Source organism: Chrysochloris asiatica, unplaced genomic scaffold, assembly GCF_000296735.1.
Source record: "Chrysochloris asiatica unplaced genomic scaffold, ChrAsi1.0 scaffold00095, whole genome shotgun sequence".
NCBI classification, from domain to species: Eukaryota; Metazoa; Chordata; class Mammalia; order Afrosoricida; family Chrysochloridae; genus Chrysochloris; species Chrysochloris asiatica.
This window is the reverse complement of record NW_006408613.1, coordinates 11,201,972-11,214,884: the sequence shown is the minus strand read 5'-3', so window position 1 is coordinate 11,214,884 and position 12,913 is coordinate 11,201,972. Positions and strand designations below refer to the sequence as shown.

General features: G+C 36.0%; 1 pseudogene; it reads right to left on the bottom strand.

Annotated features, from left to right (window-relative positions):
• Positions 1–9,952: 9,952 nt before the first annotated feature.
• On the bottom strand, positions 9,953–10,276 carry LOC102816754 (annotated as a pseudogene).
• Between the last annotated feature and the right edge of the window lie 2,637 nt (positions 10,277–12,913).

Genomic DNA, 12,913 nt, shown 5'->3' with positions numbered 1-12,913 from the left:
TTTATCATGATATTTATTAATATAATCATTACTGAAGGCTGTCATCTTTGATCTTCATTAATAAATGCTGAAAGTTCTCTTTGCTTTCAGCAATCAAGTTTGAATCATCTGCATATCACAGACTGTTAATTAGTCTTGCCCCACTAATTGGAGATACATTTTGTACCCCAATATGAAGTCTGATAATTTGAAATGGCTTCATTTATTGGAGGTAAAATCTTTCTACTTATAGGCCAAGATTCCACATGCTCTTAAATCATTATCCTAGGATGGTGAGGTGTCTGCTCATATTCTTTAGATACTCAAACAACCATATCATGAAAGTTCCTCTTTGCATTGATTCATGCATTTATTCTACCCACTATTGACCAGCCACTCTGTTAAGTGCTGAACATTAAAAGATAAGGAGAGATAATGCTACAATTTACTAAGCCACAATCAAACATCAAGCCCGCAGACAGAATATCTTTTTCATAGTCCATTTTCTATTGCTAATGACTTTACTGATGTTACAGATGTCCCAGTACTCAATAGAGTGTGGAGTTTAGGCCCTGGAGCCAGATTTCCTTCTTCACTCTTTAGTTCTGTGACCTTAATTTCTTCACATGTAAAATGAGGATAATCAGAGTATTTATCACAGTATGCTCTTCTCAGGTTTTGCTGAGTTAATATGTGAAGAATATTTGAAGATTTCTATGATTTTAGCTATTGTAATTATTTTGTAAAATGTTCTGTGGCATAGTTGACACTGATGTGCAGAAATAACCAGGTTGTCAGTTGTTTCGTGTGCCTGCTTTGGAGAAAAAACAAATCTGGTGTGTTTGTTACTAGTTTTACTTCAAAGCACCAGGTTACATTTGATTTCAAAAGAGACGTTGAGAATGTTTTCTGTTTACTAACCGAAACTGATTGTTTTCAAGTCCAGTAGACACCGACTTACAACTTGCATGTGTGTAGAGTAGACTTGTGCTCAAAAAAAGTTATCCAGGCTGTGACCTTTCAGAAGCAGATTATCAGGGCTTTCTTCTGATGCAACTCTGAGTGGGTTAGGCCCTCCAACATTTTGGCTAGTAGTCGTATGCTTGGACAGAGATTAGTTTTTGTTATTTTGGGTGAAACAATAATAGGTTATTGCATATTAGAAGCCTCTATATTTGAATGGGTCGAGGCAGTAAGTTTTCCTTGGATATCAGACAATAATCAACCTGTCCCCTATTAGGGTTTAGACCCAGAATGGAAAAGCCTTCTGTTGGTGGTTGGTGAGGGACCAAAAATGACAAGAAACCAATCTGAGAATCATTCATTCATTACAGAAAAGAAAACAAAATAGAAGGATTGCCAACAGGAAAACTTCATAATCAAGATAAGAGCAGCTGTTTTCAATGGCAGTGAACTGTACAGAAATGTTCTTGCACAAGAGTCATAGGCTGAGGTCTTTTCATATGCATCTGGGCAGTTAAGGGTGGTGTGCAATACACAGAAAAAGTAGGAAAACTACAAGTTGTAGGGCTGTCTGTCCCTTCTGAGGGAACAAAGAGTTTTCCTTTACACTGTGGGCAGAGGGGCTGTGTGCCCTTTCCAAGCATATGTATAACTAAAATATGAGAACAAGAAATTTCAGTATGCGTAATGAAGTAGGGGGAGTGGATAAAATACACAATTTGAGTTGACATTAGGTTGTCCATTTTGGAGCATTTACACCCTATTCCTGCACCTAGATTCCTGTATCCATTTGCGTTTCTTAAAATAGAGACAGTGTCCCTCCTTAAATATCAATTAATTCCATTTTAAATGAAATGTGCCCTTCAAGAAGTGTTGAAATCTAAGAGCACAATTGTTCATACTTTGGCAGTTCTAATTTATGCAGAATGCCATTGCTCTTTACAAAACAAAATGGATCAATCCAGTCCAGCATCTATTTTCATGCATCACAGGAAGCTCTATTTTCACTATACTGACAAGTCCATCTCAACTGGCTCAAACTGTGAGGAAAGAGAAGCTATTGCAGGGTTTGTCTCTTGACAGAGAGACAGCTACAACAGGTAGTTAGAAAGGAGAGGGAAAATGTTTGTTTATGACTTTAAATTCAATGAATTCGAATTTCAAAATATAAGCATTTTAAAGCAATCTGTGAGGTGTGAGTAAGTTTGATTTTTGTAAGCAAGGAGTGAAGGGTTCTTAGGAAATTCAACCTCTTTCTTTATTCTTCTCCTGGGGAGGTACCCTGCCTGGACCTATGTTTCATTGCAAGTGCTGAGAGGTGCAGACCACAACAATTTCAAGAGCTCTGCACTCACAGTCAGAGCCAGAGAAAATGGAGCTGTCAACATTGGAACTAGAGATGCTTTGGTACAAATTAAATAAGAAAGTAGGCCAAAGTCACTGCTCTCCAAAGGTCCATGGTTGATAATGCTATTCAAACCATCTTTTCTTTATACCAGACTGCAATCTCATTTTGGCAAAACAATTGTCAGTATATGTAGGACTGCTGACAATGGCAGGAATTGATGCAGACTTCACAAAGTCTCTGTTTCCTGATTCTTCTATCTTTAAAATACACAAAAATAAAAACTCTATTTCCCCCACTTTCCAAAAAAATTGCTTTAGTGGCTTATTATTTTTGATTGCTAAGTTTCAGCAGGGAATTTATTTGACTCTAGCGTGGTGGAATTCATTGACTCTTGGCTCATTCAGTGTCACATGATGCCAGATGGATGGATGAACACTTCCTGCAGTATTTCTGGTAAGTGGTTGTCAAGCAACCACTTCACAACCTCCAGTGAGTGAGAAAGCCTGGGAAACAACATTTGTGGAGTTCCTACTACATCACAATCATTGTATTAATGCTTTTAACCTATCATCTCTTGAATCTCTGTGACCTCTAGGAGGTAGATGATGTGCTCATGATAGTGGAACTGAAGCTTAGCGCCTGAAGAATTAGATTGAGAATAGACAGCTGGTGAGGAACACCTCCGAGAACTTAAAATGCCCCTGATTTACTGACCTCTTAAAAAAAATTAGGCTTTGCTTGGTTTTTATTTGAAAAAATAATCATTAAATTATAAGAAACAATTCTCCTTATTTTTTTCACCCCATTTTTATTTTCTAAAATATTTTGTTTTGGCATTTGTCTCTTTGAATGTTCACTGTATGTAAATAGTCTACAATATTTATGATATTTAAGGCCCTTTATCTTATTCCATCACACATATACAACAGGTTTTTGTGTGAAATTATATTCTAGGAAGAGAATTTTTATTAGGAAGTATGTTAATGGCACACTACAACAACAAATTGGTATTTCCTTTTAAAAGAATTAATTATATATATATATATCCCTCGGAAACCCTGTACAGGGTCGCTATGGGTCGGCTCCGACTCGAAGGCACTTAACAACAACAACAACAACATATATATATATATATATACATACACATAATTATAAGTCCTGGTATGGCACTGTGGGACTAATCACTGGATTGCAACATTGATTTGAACCACAAGGTTGATGTTTGGAACTCCTATACAGGGTTGCTAGGATTCAGAATCAACTCTATGACACTTAACAACATATATCTGTCAAACTACTTGAATTAAAATAATTCTGGCAAAAGAAATGTAAACATCTATAGTGTGGAACTCATGATTCTTTAAGCATTTTTGAAATGTGTAATTAAAGACACACATTCTATAGTTTAAGATTTCCTATGGATTAGAAACATTGCCATGCAAGTTTCATTTTATTTCTTTTTTGTTTTGTCTGTCTCTCTTATTTTCCCCACAGCCTCTGTCCTTTTTCCTTATACAAATTTACTATGCCATTAATATTTCACTCTTACCACTTAGCATATGACATCTCACTTTCCATTCTCCTCCTCTACATATTCTCTTCCTTCCAGAAAATCAGACTATGCACCAGAATAATGTGAAATTGAAGATTAAATATTTACCACAAACTATTCTGTGGGCATGGCACCCTGGTGGTGCTGCATTAAAGTGCTCTGATTTCTAAAGAAGGCCACTGGCTTGAAGCTACCAGCCACTCTGTGGCAATAAGTTGTGGTAATTTGATTCTATAAGGATTTTATTTGACTGTGATGTAGTAGGAACTCCATAAATATTGTTTATTGCAAGTGCTGAGAGGTGCAGACCACAACAATTTCAAGAGCTCTGCACTCACAGTCAGAGCCAGAGAACATGGAGCTGTAACCCTCAAAATCCGATGGGGAAGTTCTACTCTGTCATATATGGTTGCTATGAATTGGAATTGCTTCGACAGCAATGATTTGTTTTCCTTTGCCTATTTTGTGAGCAGGAATTTTAATAACTATGCCTTAACTTTATTAATTTTCATGTATTTAAATGTTATTTTCCTTGCTGCCCACCTAGAAAAGAGCTATATTAAAGAGAGTTAATTTACCAATACCTGTCAGAGCCCTGCAGACATACTGAATGGCAGGATAAATGGGATTTCATCTATGGTTTGCTTATTGTGATGCTTTATAGATTATATTCAAAGAGACTGTGTTTATTCTATCTTTTATTTCCAGAATCTATTCTGACATAGTTTGCTCAATAAAAGTTTATTTAATTGAATACTTAGTAAGGTATAACTCTTGCCACATTTTAATTTAACGAGAAACTCTAAAACAGAGAGAAGAAAAGGATAAAAAAGAGAAACAGACTGGTACATTAATACTTTAAGAAATAACATACTAATAATATTAATAGGTTAATTGGTATAATTTGTAATGTTAAATAGTTTGGGGAAGGCATTTATCTTTTAAAAAGGCTGTCCATAGTAAGTTGGCTATATTTACTATAATTGCACAGACCCAGATTCTATCATTTTAAGTATAACTAGATGAAATTCTCAGCCATATCTCAGACTAAGATGCAATCTCTCATACAGGATGGAAGGGTGGAAGATCATAACATTTGCCACAGCTCAGAAATCTCTAAGGCCATTATACGTTTCAGTAAAATGAGTTTAGAAATTATGGTGCAGTGAATTGTTTAATGTCTCTCTTAGTCCTATTCTTTGTAAACTCCCACCAAACAACTTTTTCCTCATGGGTCTAGGTAAGAGAAGGTGGGAGAAGGTACAAATAGGATGGTACGAAGAGTCCTGGTAGCATAGTGGTTGTGAGTTGGGTTGCTAACCTCAATGTCAGCAGTTTGAAACTACCAGACAGTCTGTGGAAGAAAGATGAGGCTTTCTGCTCCCTTAAAGATTTACAGCCTTGGAAACCGTATGCAGGGTCACAGTGAGTTGGAATCAACTCCAGAGCACATAACTACAACCACCACCATGATTCTTCATTCTTCTTGGATCAACTATCAACACTCATGGAAGCAGCAGTCAAGAAATAAAAGGATGTATTGCAGTGGGCAAATCTGCTGCACAAGACCTTTTAAAGTGTTGAAGAGCAAAGATGTCAGCTTGAGAACTAAGGCATGCCTGACCCAAGCTATGGTATTTTCAGCAACCTCATATGCATGTGAAAGCTGGACAGGAAATGTAAAAAAAGGAAGACCATAGGAGAATTAATGTTTTTGAGTTATGGTGTTAGAGGAGAATATTGAAAGTGCCATGGGCTGCCAAAAGAACAAACAGATCTGTGTTAGAAGAAGTGCATCCAGAGTGCTCTTTGGAGGCCAGGATAGGCAAACTTCATCTCTCATGCTTCAGACATATGATCAGGAGGGACCAGTCATTGGAGAAGCGTATCATGTTTGATAAGGTGGAGGGTCAGAGAAAAAGAGGAAGACCCCCCAGTGAGATGGCAAAGTGGCAACATCAATGGGCTCAAGTATGGCAACAATAATAGAAGTGTTTTGTTCTGTTGTGCATAAGGTCACTATGAGTCGGTACCAACTCAATGGCACCTAACAACAACAACAACAACAAACATGATTCAGTTGTGAATGATGGTTAATAGGAAAAATTTGATTGTAAAAATCTTATGTGTGTATAAAATGAACCTTCTAAGAAGCAAAAATAGGGGGTAGGGGGTTTTATTACTGTCAAAGACAAAGAGCTACGAGTGGGAAATATCATTTGAAATATTTTGTGCATTGACCCTCCCTGAACCAGGGAAAGGAAGCTTTCACACAGGAGGAGAGGCAGAGGTGCACCAGCAGTAGAACCAATCACCAGAGCATGAAACAAAATGGCGGCCTTCTTAGCACAGAAATAGTAAAATTAAGTGACTTTTGGCAGGAGCTTGCTTGTGTAGTGTGGTTCCGCCAAGCACTTAGTTCAGTGAGCTAGATTTGCTGACCCACAGAGGTAGATAAAAGAGCCTTCAGACTGAGGGATATAGTGGAACGGTGTGCCCTAACAGAGCTTTGCAACATTGCTTAGAGAGAGCTCTGTCTGTGGGCACACCTGAGGAGAGTCTGTTTTAAATTTAAAAAACTGTGCCCTCAACATTTTTTACCTGTTAACTTTCCTAATAAAGTCCCCAACTATGCATACGATATCTAACTTCTGTGTGCCTATTAAAATGAATTATCAAACCCAGATGAAAAGTAGAGAAAACTGTAGGAGATATTGGGGTGGTTGTTGTTGTTCCAACTCATAGCACCCCTACGAACAACAGAACAAAACCCTGTGCCATCCTCACAATTACTATGCTTGAGCCATTTTTGCTGCCCCTGTGTCAATCCTTCTTCTGGGAACTTTCTCTTTTTCGATGACCCTACATTTTTCCAAGAATAATGTCCTTCTCCATGGCTGGTCCCTCATGATTATATGTCCAAAGTATGAGAGACAAAGTCTCACCATCCTCATTTCTATAGAGCATTCTGACTATACTCCTTACATTACAGATGTGTTTGTTCTGCTAGAATTCCATGGTACTTTATATTCATAGTCAACACCATAATTCAAATGCATCAAATGCATTCTTCCTGGTTTTTTTGTCCAACATGAGAAGATTTAAAATATCATGGCTTGGGTCAAATGCATCTTAATCCTCAAACTGGCGTCTTTGCTCTTGAATGCTTAAAAGTGGTCTTTTAAAGCAGATTTTCCTAATGTAGAATTATTTGTGTACTGCTTCTTCCGTGAACATTTGATTGTGGGTCCAAGCAAAGTGGAAGACTTTGACAATTAAAAGGTTTCTCCATTTATCATGATGTTATTCATTGGTCCAGTTCTGGGGATATTTTTTTCTTATTTACACTGAGATGCAATCTATACTGAAGGCTATAGTCATTGATCTGCATCAGTAAAGGACAGTTGGCACCCCATTTTTTTTAGGAGTGCTAATAAATTAATCTATTAAGGTATTTATGCTTCAAGGTGTTCAGTACGAAGTAATGTTTTTAAAAACTAAAGTGTTAGCTCCAATTCTAATGTTCCATAAAATTTTGCAAAAGTCAGATAATTAATTTTCAATTTTATGAGTTTGAAATTAGAACCATGTAATAAGTAATGTTTTTCTAGATTTGTAAACCACATAGCTTTTACTGAATTAATATTGCATCATAGATGCTTATTTACAAGATGTTAATGAATTAAAAATATTTATTTAGCACTATTTATAGATACTGTAAGGAATCAAAAATAGATTACTGTACCCTGGAAGCTGATCTTAAAATGGGAAAGAGTAACTTTAACAAGTGCTGGAATAACTGAATAATGATTACAGGAAAATGGCATAGGATCCAGATCTTACACCATATAGTAAAACAAACTCAAGATGAACCAGAGATGTAAATGTAAAACCTGAAACTATAAAGACCATCAATGAAAAAATAGGAACAGACTTAGGGGACATAATTCATGGTACAGACACCTATGAAAACTGCAAACAACAGAAGACAAATGACATGACTGAAAAATCCTAAAATTTAGACACTATGCACATCAATGGATTTCAGCAAAAGAATGAAAATAGAACCCAAAGACTGAGAAAAAAATTTTTGAACAACATATTGGACAACAAAATAATTTCTAAAATGTATAGAAAATCTCAATATCTCAACAACAAAAAGACAAACAATCCAAAAACAAAACAAAACAAAACAAAAAACAACTAAAACTAAAACAAAAAAACAAGAGGATCTGAACAGACATTTCACAAAAGAAAATATTCAGGTCGTCAATAAACATGAAGAAAAATGCTCAAATTCAATAACTATTGTTGTTAAGTGCTGTCGAGTCGATTCCGACCCATATTGACGCTGTATAGGGTTTCCCAAGAGCAATTGGTGAGCTTGAACCTCAGACATTAGCCATTGTTGTTGTTGTTATGTGCCGTGGAGTCGGTTCCGACTCATAGTGACCCTGTACAGGGTTTCCGAGGCTGTAATCTTCACGGAAGCAGAAAGCTCATCTTTCTCCCACGGGACAGCTGGTAGTTTCGAACTGCTGACCTTGAGGTTAGCAGCTCTACTCCTAACCACTATGCTACCAGAGCGCCTAAATAATGTATAACAATGTATATTATTTTTATGTATAAATAATGTATAGAGTTGAATAAAGGTTTTTATAGGTGACAGTGGAAGAATGTGTTGATTTTGCACAGGGAAATTGTAAATTTAAAGTTCATCTTGGAAGTTGCACAGTAGGGACAAAGAGATCTCTTAGTTAGCATTTGCTTAAGTGTAGGTGAAACATTAGAAAATCTTAAAGAAATGAAACGATAATGTAAATAGGGAAAAGAAAATAAAGTGTGTGAATTATTTAATAAATGACCGTATTGTGTTGTGGTAGCATAAAGTGGCAGGAATTTCTATGCATACACAAAATCTTCCATATTGGTAAACATTTTTGTTTGTGTCTTTTGTATTATGGTATATATACCATAATAAAAACAAATATGAAAGCAAACATTTACCATCTCTTCATTCTTTTTTTTTTTTCATTTATGCATACTTTTTATTTTAAATGAAATTCACTATTTGTACTAGAGACCACATTAAGGAAATTAATTTAAACTTCTAAGTCATGAATAGAAAACTAAACTTCACAGTCAAGAATTGAATTTTCAAGAATGTCAAAATAAAATTTAAAAAGGCAAAAAAGAAAAATTGAGAATCATTACTCAAATTTGACTCCTTCCACATTTTTTTAAAAAGATAGAAAAACAAATCTTCAATAATTTTTAAAATTTTGCTGATAACTTAAATCACAATGCACACTTGTTCAGAATTACCTGGATGACCATCATATATAAGAATATGCAGCCCCTGAATCCTTGTGGTACCAAGTGAAGACTAACCATGCTGAACTTTTCATACGGCTTCTCAGTTTGGGTCTTTAGATCTTGTACAGACTTGTTTATCATTTCCTATGAGATTTGTGAGTTGTCAATGTTGACAACACTGGTTCAGAGTATGATTCTCATGGTGGGGTAGGGTAGGGGTGGGGTCGGGTGTGATGAGATGGCAAGCCGGCAGATAGATGTACCTCTGCCATAAGGATAAAAACAGAAGGGATTTCAGTTGCTGAGCAGTCACAAAAACAAAACAAAACAAAACAAAAAAAAAACAGTATAAATTCATCTTGAAGGGCCACGGATAAAGAAGATTAGAAATATTGGTTTTCGAGGTACAGAAATGCTGGCACATGGAGAGCAGATACTAGGAAAAACATACCAAAAAGAACTCATTTTGGTCGGTGAGTGAATCCTAAGCCAGAACTTGATCTGCTCTTTTGGAATCCAAAAGGTCAACCCAAGAGGAAGCCCAAGACCATACATTAACCATTTGGTCCCGTTTTTTTTTGAGGGAGAGGGAGGCCAAGGCAGTCCATTTTAAAGTATTGATCCAAAAGAAAAAAGCAATTTTTGTCAAATACTCTTCCTCCTCCACTTCTCTTTGGTTAGCGTGTTTCAGAATTTTAATTAAAAAGATGTTGTAGTAGGGAAAGAACAGCATCAGATCCATCCACAAGCCATCCAGTTTCCCAAGGGACATCAGCCTGGGGTCCACTCTGTAATTATTGTAGAACTCCCATATCCGCCAGTCTCTTTAACAGCTCCCCATTTTCTTTCATAGTTATCAGATCACTGCATCCATCCATACAATCATTACCCATAACAACCCGAGGCATGGTTCTTTTTCATGTGAGCTGCGGGAGACAATCTTGAACAGCGTTTGTGTCATTGGAGGCATTTGTGGATGTCCACAAATTCCAAAAGCCCTTGTTTGAAAGGAAATTGGCAAAGGATCTCTTGGGTCTTTCTGCAGTAAAGGCAGGTGGGTTTGATGAACACACCACCTTCCCTGGGTCGAGTCTGCAGTTCACAAACTGTTGGGCCATGCTGACAAGCTGCTATCTCCTCCACAGGAGGATTGTTCAGTTGCAGGTATTGCTGGAATGAGTGTCTTTTCATTCTTTTTTTACAGTCACGATTCAGTGACATTAAGTTCATCCTATTGTGCAATCTTCATCACTATTTGTTTACAATGTTTTCATCACACGTAGTACAAGTTCAGTGCCTTCTAAGTGATGGCTGTTTTCCTCCTTTTGCCTCCTCTGATAAACACCAATAAACTTTATGAAACATCTAAATTAAGCACACTGTCTTTTTTTATATGCAAACTTCCCACATATCACAAAAGAATTTACTGATGCAACAAGCCAGTTTTGAATACAGAGTAAACTAAATTAATTCATAATAATTGTGAGTATCCATTGAAAATGCCCAAATATTATGTGAAGTAAGCAAAGAAAGAATTTTTAATGAAAACCTTTGGGAGCTATTATCAGAATGGGTCTCCGATTTTGGTTTAAAGCAGTGCTGTAGAGTTTGGACTTTTATTAGATTCTTTATTAAACTACATGCCCAAATATACTTCACATTTTAAATACCTGTACATCTTATATTTATTTTCCTTCCTTCTGAGAGAGTTATTGCTTGCAGAAATTATGTTTAAATTGAAAAAGGAAAGACGGCTTAAGTTTTACAATTTTAACTGAATCTTACAAAATTTATTTTAGGTGAATTTTTGGTCTTTGTTAATTGATCAGTAGTTTTGTTTTTCTTTTGAGGCATTGTTATTGAGATTTTTTACCTCAAGGTATTTCTTGACTGTATTAATTCAATAGAAACTTCTCTGTTGACCCTAAATTGGAAAAAATATGACAAAAATGATAAGTCGAGTCACGGTGACAGTGTGCACCACTGAAGGAGGAACTTGTGGGGAACTGAAGATTCTAGAATTAACTTTGCCTCTTTCAATAGGTTGGCCTAAACAAACTGGCACAGAAATATGTTGGGTCTGCAGTTTAATTTTCTTAATTTGAGACACTTACTGCTGCTGAGCATTGAAAAAAATCCTCCCTGTCTCAGAATATGGTGAAAATAAATGATATATTTTGTTTCATTGTTATTGTTGTGTTTGTTATGTCGAGTTGGTTCTGGTTCATAGTGACACTGTATAGGGATTTCATGGATTAGACTCAAGGTACATACTTGAAAACACATAATAGCAAATAATTAAATGTTAATAAATAATTAAATATATTAATAATTTATTTTAATTATGATGCCTTGGAGATATCAGTTCCAATATAAAGTGGTGCCAGTGAAGGGGATGTCTAACACTTTAGGGATTAGAGTTGTGAAATTCACTGTGGTCTAATTTAAATTGCACACAACAAAAAAAGGACTTTTGTGAAAAAGGGAGCTAAGAAGATTGAAGCATATCACAAGTGTATCTCTGAAAATCTCTAACAATAATAACATAAAGAGAAAGCCATGATAACAACATTTACTGCATATTGATTTTGTACGACTACATATTTCACAATTATTTATGTCTGAGTCATAATGTGACTTCCTTTGTAGGTAGCAGGTAAGATCTCTTTACTTCAAAGCCCCTTCCCACCTGACTGACTTGTAAGAAAATCTCTAATCTTGCTTTTATTTTGTATATAGAGTAATAATAGTTGTCTACCTGAGAATTTTACTGTAAGATTCAAATGAAATGCTGCTTGAAATCTACAGAAGCTGGGACATGTTAAGTACTCAGTAAAAGCTATTATGGGTATTATAATTATTATGAGTATTTCCATTCTTATAATGCTTCTTTTTGCTAAACACATTTTGGGTTCTTTCTCCCCAAAAGGTCCAATGAAATTCTTGAATATTTTTAAATGTTAATTTTGCCAAAAACACTGTGTAAAGTGAGAGAGTTTTATTGCCTGTTACATCTTGGCAGTGAGTTCAGATTTTATATGTACAGTCTTATTGAAAAGGGCTACTGCAGTCTACTCTTTGAGAAGATATCTGGGAATGAAATATGGTAGAGTGGGAATTAGTGTTTCCCTGGTAAGGTATCAGAAAATTCTTGAGGTCCTAAAGAGAACTTAGAATATATGTTGGTTCTGAGATTATGCATATATTTATACATACCCAAATCAATGGCTGTGTCATTTTTTAAATTTCTGATCATGCTTGTTATAAACATAAAGGATATATCCAATATTGATTTTTAAAATGGCCTCAATAATATACTGTGTTCAAGTACTTATAGTTGGGGAGTTATTTCCACAAACACCCTTTGTAACTATTAGAGCAGAATCTTCGAATCCACCAGAATATGATCTCCATAAGAACAGAGGTGATCTCACCTTATTTATCCTTAGACCCTAGTAACAATTTTGGCAGAGTAAACACATACAAAATATCACTGAGATAGATGGATTAAAGGCTTGTAATCGTAGCTTCATTGCTTAGCTCTTTGCGAAAATCTGAAAACATCTGTTATTTGTACTCATTGATAAGCCACTTTCTTCCTAATTGTAATGTTGTTGTTGTCAGGTGCCATCGAGTCGGAACCGACTCATAGCGACCCCATGCAAAGCAGAACGAAACAATGTCCGATCCTGGGCCAACCTCACTACCGCTGCCACACTTGAGTCCATCAATGATGCCACCTGGCTGATCCATCT